Source organism: Camellia sinensis, chromosome 9 (assembly GCF_055761805.1).
Source record: "Camellia sinensis isolate YWXY chromosome 9, ASM5576180v1, whole genome shotgun sequence".
NCBI lineage: Eukaryota > Viridiplantae > Streptophyta > Magnoliopsida > Ericales > Theaceae > Camellia > Camellia sinensis.
This window is the reverse complement of record NC_138969.1, coordinates 65,072,428-65,084,812: the sequence shown is the minus strand read 5'-3', so window position 1 is coordinate 65,084,812 and position 12,385 is coordinate 65,072,428. Positions and strand designations below refer to the sequence as shown.

General features: G+C 38.4%; 1 protein-coding gene across 3 annotated transcripts in view; it reads left to right on the top strand.

Moving 5' to 3' along the window:
* Window positions 1-12,385, top strand: part of LOC145789154 (disease resistance protein At4g27190-like) — a 58,318-nt gene that overhangs the window by 20,705 nt on the left and 25,228 nt on the right. For 2 of the 3 annotated variants that reach the window (XR_014339830.1, XM_082886922.1), the window contains exon 2: window positions 87-192. The gene's annotated coding sequence lies outside the window, so the exon portion shown is untranslated. Of the gene's footprint in view, window positions 1-23; window positions 193-12,385 lie in introns of those variants that run through there. The other variant, XM_082886923.1, reaches the window with a different exon arrangement.

Below are 12,385 nucleotides of genomic sequence, written 5' to 3'. Positions count from 1 at the left end.
CTCTCTCACACACACACACACACACACACACAAAACTCAATTTATGCCAAAACATATACTCAACTCCCATCTCTTTTCATCCATAGCTAAACTTGGAGGACTTTTAGCACCACTGGAGACTTGAGGGAAGCTTGAGAAGACTCATCTACTATTTGGACTTGATTCTCAGTTGCTTAGAGCTTTGGTAAAGAGGTAAATCTATATCTTTGATCATTTTCTTTCGTTTTCTTTTATTTTCTCTTCTCTTAAACACTCTCTATCTCTTGTGATATTTGGAGTATATAGCTTGTTAAACTTGAATAGATTGGGGATTCTTGCCTATTCCCCCATATATTGCTTGAGTTGCATTATATTCGTTTTCTTTGAACTTTCTTTCCTTTCCTCAGTAACCAAACACTTTATATTGTTGCATTTGTTTTCCTTTTAGTTGTATCTTTGGCTTGTATAGTTAGGATTCTAGCCAAATCCTATTTATAATGGTTTTAACTCCATTATCTTCACTTTTTTACCACTTTCTTGCATTTTTTGGAAGCCAAACATGTTCTTTCCATTTGAAAATGGTTGAGTCTACTCTTTCAACCTATCATTACATGGATTTGAGCATCTCATGCTCATTTCCATTAGTAGATAGTGAGACTTCTTCCATTCTCTTTCCTCTAGCTTTCATTTTTTTTGATTAGTAGCTTAGTTTTTTTGGAAGATACTTGAACCTACTCTCTCAAAACCATCATTCTATGAATTTGGGTATTTCATGCTCATTTTCACGTGTAGAGAGTAGATTTAGTCCATTTATACTTTCTAACTTACATTATCTTGCTTATTAAGTTTTCTCAGATTATGGGTTAAATCTATTTCCCTCATGTTTCCTTTCATGGATTGAGGCCTTTGCTTTTCCAAATGCCTTTTTCCATGTTCTTTTGGAATAAATTTGTAATGTCCCCAAAAAGACCCAACATGCATAATACATCAACCCACTTCCAACTAAAATAATAACCATGGCTCAAGAGATGTCGGAAAGATACATTCACCATGTACCCTTACATAGTTCCAAAAATTATACAAAAGTAATCTCACATGCGATTATACATTCATTGGCAAACTAGTACATGAATCTATAGCATGTAAAATCATTCAATCAAAAACAAATAGGCCCTAAGGGCTTACAAGTTCCAAGGCAATAGCCCGATTACACAAAATGGTCTCTCGGACCCATACACATTAGCTCTTGGCTTTACAAAAAATTTATAACAAAAATAAAAGAGTAATCTACTCTTCACAATCATATACATGCCATCAATTCGGTGGGATCACCACATCTTTACCTGTACCAAAATCCCATAGGGGTGAGCATAAAGCCTAGTAGAGAATTCTTACAAAGTATATACAGTTATGCGAAATTTCTCAACAACATATGCAAATGTGATGCCATGCCATGTCATTAATGAAAGGACTTCATTTTTAATGCACAACTTTGAAAATCCCCGTGTTACCAATAATCTTATGCAATCTCATCAATTTCAAAACTTCTAATTCTTTTAATCAATAGGGGCGGTAAATACGACACTGGTAATTCCTAGACTGGTGTCTGTAGGTAAACTCTACAAGTACTACCAAATTGTCATTTTTATCAGTATTAACCGGAAGGCTCGACACCTATCTGCGCAGTTTTCTAGTCTTTCACCATTGACACTCAGGCCAACTTATCAAGTTCAACTACACCCCCTATCCGGACTTACCACGTATTTACTCCATAAACATTTCCATAGTTCTTATTACAATACCTTCCTCTTTCATGAAATAAATATTTTCAATCTAAATTCACAATGCATAATAAAAACAAGTGAATGAATATGCCATACAATGAATTTCCATACCTCATAACATTCCTCCATTGGCAAATATCTCTACAATAATGTCAACATTCACATTTCTCAAGTCTTAACACTTTAGTCGTTCAAAATTATATGTAACACTTTCTGATATTAATCTCCAATGTTCACAATTCCCACAATCTATGGTGCACAACAGTTAACCACACCACAACCACACATGCTCAAGTGTTTAGTAATAATGTTAATACAACATCTCTTTTCTCATTTATCAAGTAGATGATTATTTTGCTAAACATAAGATGAAGTTTACTCTCCCTCATTTTCCTGACACGAGAAAATAAAGAGTTTCATAGTCACATTTCTATCTTTTTCAAAAACCCCCAATTTCTAGCGTTTTTTCATCATAAAACCAAACATTTCCATTTTTCTTGATGAATTCCTATCCAAAACATTTTTCTTAAGTTAAATAGATGAAACCCTCAAGGATTGACCTAGAAACTTTTGAAAATATAAAACCCTCTTTTGGAAAATCTCTACACCCTTGAGTCATAACCCAACTATCAAACAAATTCATGAGAAACACAAAATCAACCTTTAATCTTGCAAAACATGTATATATAACTCAAGAATGTCCCTACCTCAAGGTTTGATGAAGAAATAGAATGAAACCCTAGCTTTGATGGGAGACTCTTCAACCTCTACCACACCAAAAGAAGCTCTAGCTTGATCTTCAATGCTAGAAAAGGATGGTGATGATGATCTAAACCCCAATGGGTTGCAAGAATCAAAGAGTTTAAGTAGTTGCGGAGGTTTTCTAGAGAGAATGAAGAGAAAAATAGGGTTTAGAGTAAAAGAGAAATGTCTAAAATGAGAGATACATTCGGACAAAAAGAGGGAAAAAAACAGAGTTTCGGACTGCCCAGGATGCCGCACGTGTGGCATCCTTCCCCGTACGTGCGAAGCGCCTCTTCCCGCACGTGGGGCCTTCATCCCCGCACGTGCGGTGGCCCTCTCCTGCACTTTCTTCCGCACGTGCCTTTTAGGCAGTGTGGGGCCTCCCATCTCCCCTGAATTTCGCACGTGCGGCCTAGCCTCCCGTACGTGCAGCCCCTCTCCCGCACATGAGGCCCAAGACCCCCACAGGTATGGCTAGCCAACCAGCTCAAAAAAGTTTTTGGTTCAACTCTCGGGCACTCCGGACCTGACCTCACGCTCTCCGGAACCAGTAAAATTTAACACTGAGCGAAAACAAGGACAAGGACTTAATTTTGAGAATTATTTCCAGACATTTCAAACCCAATGAGAGCAAAAGAGACGAAGTGAAGAGGAAAGAAAAGAAGGAAAATAAAGACCCGGTCGTCACAAAATTCACCTCATTATCTATCTTTCCCTTTCTTCTTTTTGCTTTCCTTTAAGTAGAGTAGCATTTGTTTCTTGTTCTTAGTTTTGCTCTTAGTGAAATAATGGAATCTATCTCCACAAAACCACTATTCATGGATTTAGACTTTTACATGTTTATTTTCATGTGTTGGAGGTAGATTCCAATCACTTCCCTCTCGTTTATTTTCTTTCCCTTTATTTTTTGTTTTGTTATTGTGCTCTTTGATAATGGCTGAGATCTACTTGCCTCAACTCCATGTTTCATGACTTTGAGCCTTTATCTCCCTTCTTAGGTGAGATCTTGGCTTATTTTCATATGTAAAGGGGTAGATCTTAGTCATTATATATTTCTTCACCATTTTCATTTGTTCTCTTATCTCATGTCTATCTTTCATGATCATAGCTTAGTTCGTACTTTTTAAGCCCGGTAGATCGTGTTTTATTATTGTTGTTATCTCGTTATGTCGATTATATGTATTGAGATGGTTTCCATGTATGAGATGATTCACATGAAATTTTAGTGGCAAACGGGTTCATAGGATTCATTTTTTGAGTTATTGCATTTATAGACTTTTGCATCTAAGATTATGCATATTTTTTGTCTCTCTAATCCCTTTCATACTTGGCTTGATGCTAAGGAGTACTAGGTAAGTTTCTTCCCTTTTATTTACATCTTTCTTTTGTATTCTTTCTTATTTTGTCTAGCATGCTACCATGAGACCATGTACTTACTTAATATATATTTCGATTTTCGCTCATTGTTTGGAGGGCATTTTGCCTAAATTGAAAATGCCGCTATCTTTCGTGAGGGTTTTTTTTTTTTTTTTCTTCTAGAAAAATCCTCATAATAAGACTATTTTCATTTTTGAGAGAGTAAAAGCTTTTCAAAATAGGTGATTTAATCTATGCGTGTTTACTTCACATAATAAAGATAACATTAATAATTGGAGTATGAACATATTTTGGAAATGATTCTCATATCAAGAATTAGTATAGGTCGATCTTTGATCAGGTAAGTAGAGGGTGGTCAATTCATGACCTTCCTTTCTTATACCTAAACTCTCGAACCAAATTTTCCAATTGTGACAGGCAATGACCTATATTAATGTCACGCCCCGAAAATAAACTATCATGAACTAACCACATCAATCCTCATTCACAAAATAAAAGACAATAAGCCTTCCATCCTTATATGATAAATAATCAAGTTTATACAAAAGTTTCACATGCAAATTATACATTCATGGGTAAGAAAACGCATGAATTTATAGCATGTGAAGCATGTCATCTCAAAACAAATAAAATGCCCTTATGGGCTTACATCTTCCAAGGCAATAGCCTGATTACACAAAATGGTCTCTCAGACCCATACACGTTTAGCCCCTGGCTTACAAAAAGATTTACAACAAAATAAAGAGCAATCTACTCTTCACAAAACATATCCTCCCCATCAACTCGGCGGGATCACCACATCTTTACCTGCATCAAAATCCCATAGGGGTGAGCACAAAGCCCAGTAGAGAATTCTCACAAAATATATACAATTATGCAAAACTCATCAACATCATATGCAAATATGATGCCATGCCATGCCATGCCATGCCATTATAAAGTACTTCATTTTAAATGCACAACTTGAAAATCACCATGTTTTCAATAATCTTATGCAATCTCATCAATTTCAAAACTTCCAATTCTTTTAATCAACAGGGACGGTAAATACGACTCAGGTAATCCCTAGGTTGGTGTCTGCAAGTAGGCTCAACAAGCACTACCAATAACCCCACTTTACCGGTTGCTAACCGGAAGGGAAGTGGTATCTCCTCCGCCCGTGTTTTCGGTCTTTCACCCCGGACACTCAAGCCAACTTATTATTTCATCTACACCTCCTAACCGGACTTACCAAACGTATTTACCCCATACACATTTCCGTTGTTCTTATTACAAAACCTTTTTCATTCATGAAATAAATATCTTCAATCGAAATTTACAATGCATGATATTAAATTAAATAAGTATGCAATACAATGATTTCACCATGCCTCATAGCATTTCCTATTTTAAATATCTATACTACAACACCAATTTATTAAATTTTTCATTTCCTTCTTTTCAATGTTATTTCACAAAATAACCACATGCCATCAATTCTTAGCAACATCAATCTCTCACCCTACATAATTCATAACAAATTAGCCTCCTCAAGACTACATGTAATGTTCTCAACGTTAATCTCCGAGATTTTACAATTTTCACATTTCATGGTACATAACCATTTGCCACTTCCCAACTATACATGTTCAAGTGTTTGACAAATATGTTACAATACTATTTCATTTCTCATACATCAAATAGATTTGCTATTTTGCTAAACATGTAATGAAATGTACTCTCAGTCATCCTCTTGACACAAGATAATAAGGAATTTCATAGGCATTTTTCTTTTTTTCCAAAATCCCCAAATTTTAGGATTTTTCATCAAAGACAAAAGTTTTCCCATTTCCTTGGCAAAAATCTCACCAAAATCATCTTCCTAGAGTTTTATAAAAGAATATCCTCATGGATTAAAAAGGGGTTGAGATAAAAACTCATTTCTTTAAAACCTTCTCTACATTTAGAGCAATAATCAAAATCAACACCATAACTTCAAGAAAGCTTTAAAATCAACATCACTTTAGCAAAACATGTATATATAACTCAAGAAATCCCTACCTCAATGTTTGATGATGAAAGAGATGGAAACCCTAGCTTTGATAGAAGATCCTTCAATCTTCCGCTATACTAAGAGGAGCTCTAGCTTAGATCTTCAAGATTAGAGAGAGAGGATGATAATCTAGACTCAAAGATGGCAAGAATCAAAGTGTTTTAGTGTTTTGGCAAGGGTTTCTAGAGAGAAGGAAGAGAGAAATAAGGTTTAGAGTGAGAGGAAAATGCCCATAACGTGTTACAAGTTCGGCCAAAGAGCAAAAAAAACAAAGTTTCGGATGCCCAGAGTGCCGCACGCGCGGCGTCCCTTCCCGCACGTGCGGAACGCCCCTTCCTGCACGTGCGGCCCTCATCCCCGCACGTGTGGTGGTCCTCCCGCACCATTCTCCGCTCGTGCCTTTTAAGCAGTAGGCACACTTCTGAAGATCACCCCTCTCCGCACGTGTGACCTCATCCCCCGTACGTGCGGCCCTAACCCAGCAGCCCATAATTTCAGGCTTCGCTCCTTGGGCACTCTAGACTTGACCCTACACTCCTCGGGACAAGTGAAATTTAACACCGAGCGAAAACAAGAACAAGGACTTTATTTGAGAATAACTTCCGAATGTTTCAAACCCAATGAGAGCGAAAAGAGGACGGAGTGAAGAAGAAAGAAAATAAAGAAAACAAAGATCCGGTCGTCACAATTAATAGGAGTTAGAGTTTTTTAGTTTTTCCAAGATTAGGTGGTGACTCTAGGTCTAATGATACAGTCCTTATTTGGCATTTTGATACATTAGCAGATTTTCTATAAGAGCAAGATGAGAGGGCGAACTATCGGGTGTGCTAGATACCCTTTCAAAGATCCCACAAAGAGCCTTCTCAGTTTCCACTCCTTTTTATTTCCTTTACCCTGAAGGCATCAACTACTATGTTTCGGGAAAATTACCAACACCTCTCTTCGAGGTTTGACTAAAATACGGATTCCCCTATGAGATTTGGGAAATTACAAATTGCCCCATAAGGTTTATATTTACATAACAAATAAGGGGGCAATTTGTTACGCAAATATAAACCTTAGGGGGCAATTTGTTATGCAAATATAAACCTCAGGGGCCGGGATGTAATTTCTCAAACCTCATGGGGGAATCCGTATTTTAATCAAACCTCGAGGGGGTATTGGTAATTTGGCCTGTGACTTTTGAGTTTAAACCAAATGGTGTAAGTATTAGATTTAAACCAAAAGATATGACTTTTGGATCCAAGGGATATGACTTTTGGATTCAATAGACACAAACCCATGCCTATATAAACGCGAAAAGGGTTGGCATTTGTAAGACAGAACTTCCATGGATTTTCTCTATAGAATTCATGTTGTTTATTTTTTTTACTTGGTGGATTAGAAAATCAAAAGGTATTCGGGAACTAATTTTGTACATGCATAACACAGTCAGTCGTTAAACTGGGCTTCATTGTATCCTAGAGGCAGATTCACGAATAACCAGGTGCACACCAAATTTGACCAAATTGATGGGGGTGAATATTTTCTGTATTATCTTATTTCATCACATTTACCAAATTTGCACCAACAAGCAAATTTTAAGTTCTCAAGCTACTTCTCTTAACCTCAAGTATCACAAAGATGCTTAGAGAAAATATAAATAAATAAATAACAGAGAGTACCATAGATAATTAATTACAAAATACTGGTTGCCTTTTTCTTAAGTACTCTAGTGGTAAGAATTATAATAAAATTACAAAGTCATTGACAATTTTACATTTTTGACCCCGATTTATTTTTAGTTTCTCTTCACTTGTTCCTCCATTCTTTCATTTTCTCTCCATTCCTTTTCTCTACTGTCGATTACCCTTCCTCTTCCACCCTCCTTACTATCCATCCCTCCTTCATTCTCTCCTGTTACGCCCACACCTTCCCTACTCTTAACCGCCCACCCTTAATCCGTTTCGCCAATTCCTCCACTGACCCTAGCACCTTCATTGCCACTACTACCTCAACAAGTTTTCCTGCACCCTCTCTAGTTGTTGGCCATCCCTATTTCACACCCTTCTAAGATACCGACCTCCCTACTTCTACCCTCCCCTAATCCTCTTTGCTACACTCAACCCTTTTTTACTTGCTTCCACCACCAAATCCATCACCCCTATAACTCCGTCGCACTTTCACCATTGAGATCTCTGTAACGCCCCAAATTTCTAACCCAGATGATAATACAATAATCATGGCTCTTTCAAGGAAAACCGAATATAAATCTCCAAACTTGTATTACATGATACAATAGTTTTTCATGCAACAATACATTAATCCAACAACAAGTAAATAAACAAATAAATACCCCCAAGGGTTTACAAGTTTCCAAGGCTTGAGCCTAGTTACACAAAACGGTTATCCAAACTCACACACATATAGCCATTGGCTTACACACAGAGTCACAACAGAATGAGAGTCTCGTACGCTCAACACACATTTCCTCACCTTTAGTTAGGCGGCATCATTACATCTTTTCCTGCACAAAAATCCCGTAGGGTGAGCATAAAGCCCAGTAGAAAATCCTTAACAAAGTATATACATTTTATACAAGTCTCAAGAGATGAAATGCATAGGCCATGCTATGCCTTTTTTCTGAAAGAAAATCACATCTTCATCTTTTGAAAACATTCATGCTCAATGACGTCATGCCATTTCAATTATTCAAAACTTAACAATTCATTTCAAGGGCGATAAATACGACTCTGGTAATCCCTAGGCTGGTGTCTGCAAATAGACTATACGAGTACTACCAAATTGTCATTTTTACCGGTATTAACTGGAAGGCTCGACACCTACCTGTGCGGGTTTTCGGTCTTTCACCCCGGACCCTCAGGCAAACTTATTCAATATCATCTACACCACCTATCAAGACTTACCAACATATTTACCCCAAAACCATTTCATGAAAACTTATTTCTCAACATTCTTTTCTCAATGCAAGGTTTCAAATCAACCTTCAATGTAACGCCCCCGAAATAATAACATTAAACCCATCAAATAAAACATTCATTGACGTACGAAATATCCACATTCTTCTATTCATCAGAGTTTCATTACAAAAGTATTACATGTTAACAACAAAAGCAAAATGCCCTACGGGCTTACAGCTTTCCAAGTTAACACTTGGTTACAACAAAAGAGTGCTAACTCATCTACACATTAAGCCGTCAGCTTGAATATACATGTAATACATTAAAAAGGAACTTAAACAACAAAAATCTGCCCGCCTCTAGCCTCCCAAGCTATGATCTTGGAGGTGGCATGCTACCTGTACCTGAAAATGATATTCCCATAAAGGGTGAGCCACAACCCAGTAGAAATACACTAAACCAACCATGAACCATGACTAAAAGATTAGCAATTGATAGATGGCCAACACTGATACATCCACATAAATCACATTTTATGTCATACGACTTATGAGTCCAAGTTACTTTTCATTTTCCCTTTTTCAACAGATAAGCATATTAGCTCTATCATCATCTCAACAGATAAGTATAAAAAACTATATCCCACATTCACGGATAAGCATATTAGCTATATCCACATTTCACAAAGATAAGCATATCAACTCTATCTTCACTTCTCTAGACAAGCATATGAGCTGTATCTACGGAGTTCATCCCCTATCTTCTCCTAATACTATCCGGTTTAGAGGTACATCCCCCATCTTCCCCTAAACCGCGGAGTACATCCCCCATCTCCTCCTCTACACATAGCGTATACAAACACATTGGTTCTATATACAATCACTCAATACATACAGTTAATGTATTCTATAATCCGTCAAATTCCATGACACATTCCATTGATTAGTTTTCATTTGCCTAATTATCATGCATTGTCTACAACAATCACGACTATCCTCCACCGATAGCCCAATGCAGTTATTTCTAAACAGAAAATAAATGCACAAATGGATATTCAATCAACACTTCAATTCGGTGAGTGATAAATAATTCAACTACACCCTTTAACCCCATGCATTCCCAACCTGAACAATTCCATTTCATTTCCTCATTTCTCACAATTAATTATCCCAATTAATCAAACAATGTAATTAGGTCATTTTCCATAATTAACATTACAACCCTTAGGTCCCATTTTCATTGATGGTTCAACATTTATTCCATTTCTCTATGCCAAACATGCATCTAGGTTTATTATAAATAAAACCCCAACTTTTGTAAAATAACACAAAAGCCCCAAACTTTCACAAAATTACCAAACCAACCCCAACATCTCAAAATACTAAAATTTAAAGACAAAATCCATAGAGAGGAGTAGGATATCCCTACCTCAAATCCGGAGCCCCAAGGGAGAAGATGACAAAACCCAACGTGCTCCAAATCCCGAAATTTTCAGATCAAAACGTAGCCCTCGACGATCAACAACTTTTTTGTAAAGGCCAAAGATGAGCAAATCACTCCTACTAGATCAAAACCTAGAGAGAAGGTAGAGTTCTAGAGTGAGAGGCTCAACAATGGTGTTTTTGGAAAAGTAGGAGAGAGAAGAGAAAGTAAAAGAGTGATTCAAAAATGCCCAGCTGCCCTCTATTATACGACATTCCCGCTCGAGCGGAAAACACAATGCTCGAGCGTCAGAAACACAAATCTGGACACGCTCGAGCGCAATAAGACCCGCTCGAGCGCCAAGACACAGGAATAAAATACATCCGCTCGAGCGAGAAAACCAGTCCGCTCGAGCGCAAATCTCCCTCTCCCAGAATCCTCACCAAGACAGTACTACCCGCTCGAGCGCCAACAATCCCGCTCGAGCGCCACCCGCTCGATCGTAGAAAAACCCGCTCGAGCATAGAAAACTCCTCTGCAGAAGTTTTGCAGGGACACGAAAAACTGGGAGTGTGCAATCTCCGCTCGAGCGCCAGAACGCCCGCTCGAGCGCTAAACTGGAAACCAAACTCCGCTGGAGCGCAGGATGACCCGCTTGAGCGTAACACCAAAAACCTGGGCAACAAGGATATAGACCAAGGCTTAATCCACCTGTTCAACACAACCCCAAAAACATCCTAAAACTCAAACAACGGATTTAAAGGATAGCAACACGATAGATACAACTACCAACATCCACGGACACATGTCCGAATCACTATACAACAAGGGTAAATCCGGGATCGCTATAACCTTCCCCCCTTAAAGAATTTCGTCCCCAAAATTAAATACAAGTTTTCAAAAACAGGTTTTCCTCAATTTTAAACAATGTTACATTTCAACATTCAACAATTCGACCCATTACCGATCATCCCATCCCTTTAACAAGAGGCATTTCACAATATGTAAACAACATAAGTACTTTCAACATGCGTCAACATTACGCATTTCCTTTCCAATTTCAATAATACATTCAACATATATAATGTTACATTCAACTTCCATATGAGGCAAGTTCCAAAACATACTTCCAATAAACCAAACATTTTCAATGTTTCACAACTTAAGACGTATATAAAAGCTCTTAAGTTCAACAGTAGTTCAAAATTTAAATACAAGATTACATATCAACAAACAAGTCCGGATATTTCTCACGGACTTCCAACTCACGTTCCCAAGTGGTTTCCTCCACTCCGTGATGTTTCCACAAGACTTTCACCAAAGGAATGGTCCTGCCACGTAGGACCTGATCCCGCCTATCCAAGACCCGAACCGGTCTCTCCTCATACGAGGCATCCTCATCTACCTCTAAATCGGTCCAATCCAATACATGTGATGGATCTGGATCATACTTCCGAAGCATACTAACATGAAAAACGTCATGGACTCCGGACAACTGCGACGGGAAAGCTAACTGATAAGCAACCTCGCCAATCCTCTCAAGGATCTCAAAAGGACCAATAAACCGAGGGGATAACTTCCCACTCTTCCCAAACCTCATCAAGCCTCGCCTAGGTGATATTTTCAAGAAAACATGATCACCTACCTCAAACACCAAAGGCCTCCTCCTACGGTCAGCATAAGATTTCTGACGACTCTGGGCTGTAACAAGCCTCCTACGGATAAGTTCAACTTTCTCCGTCGTCTCCCTAACCAACTCCGGACCCAACAAAGGTGCATCACCCACCTCGGCCCAACAAACTGGAGACCTACACGGTCGGCCATACAAGGCCTCAAACGGTGCCATATCGATGCTAGACTGAAAACTGTTGTTGTAGGCAAACTCTACCAAGGGTAAGTGCCTCTCCCACGTCCCACTAAAGTCAAGGACACAACCTCGAAGCATATCCTCAAGGATCTGAATAGTACGCTCGGACTGTCCGTCAGTCTGAGGATGATAAGCCGTACTAAAGGTCAACTTAGTACCCAAGGCACTCTGCAAACTCTGGCACAACCTAGTAGTAAAACGAGGATCTCTATCTGAGACGATCGTCACTGGGACCCCGTGCAATCTCACTATGTCCTGAACATACAAGTCGGCAAGATGA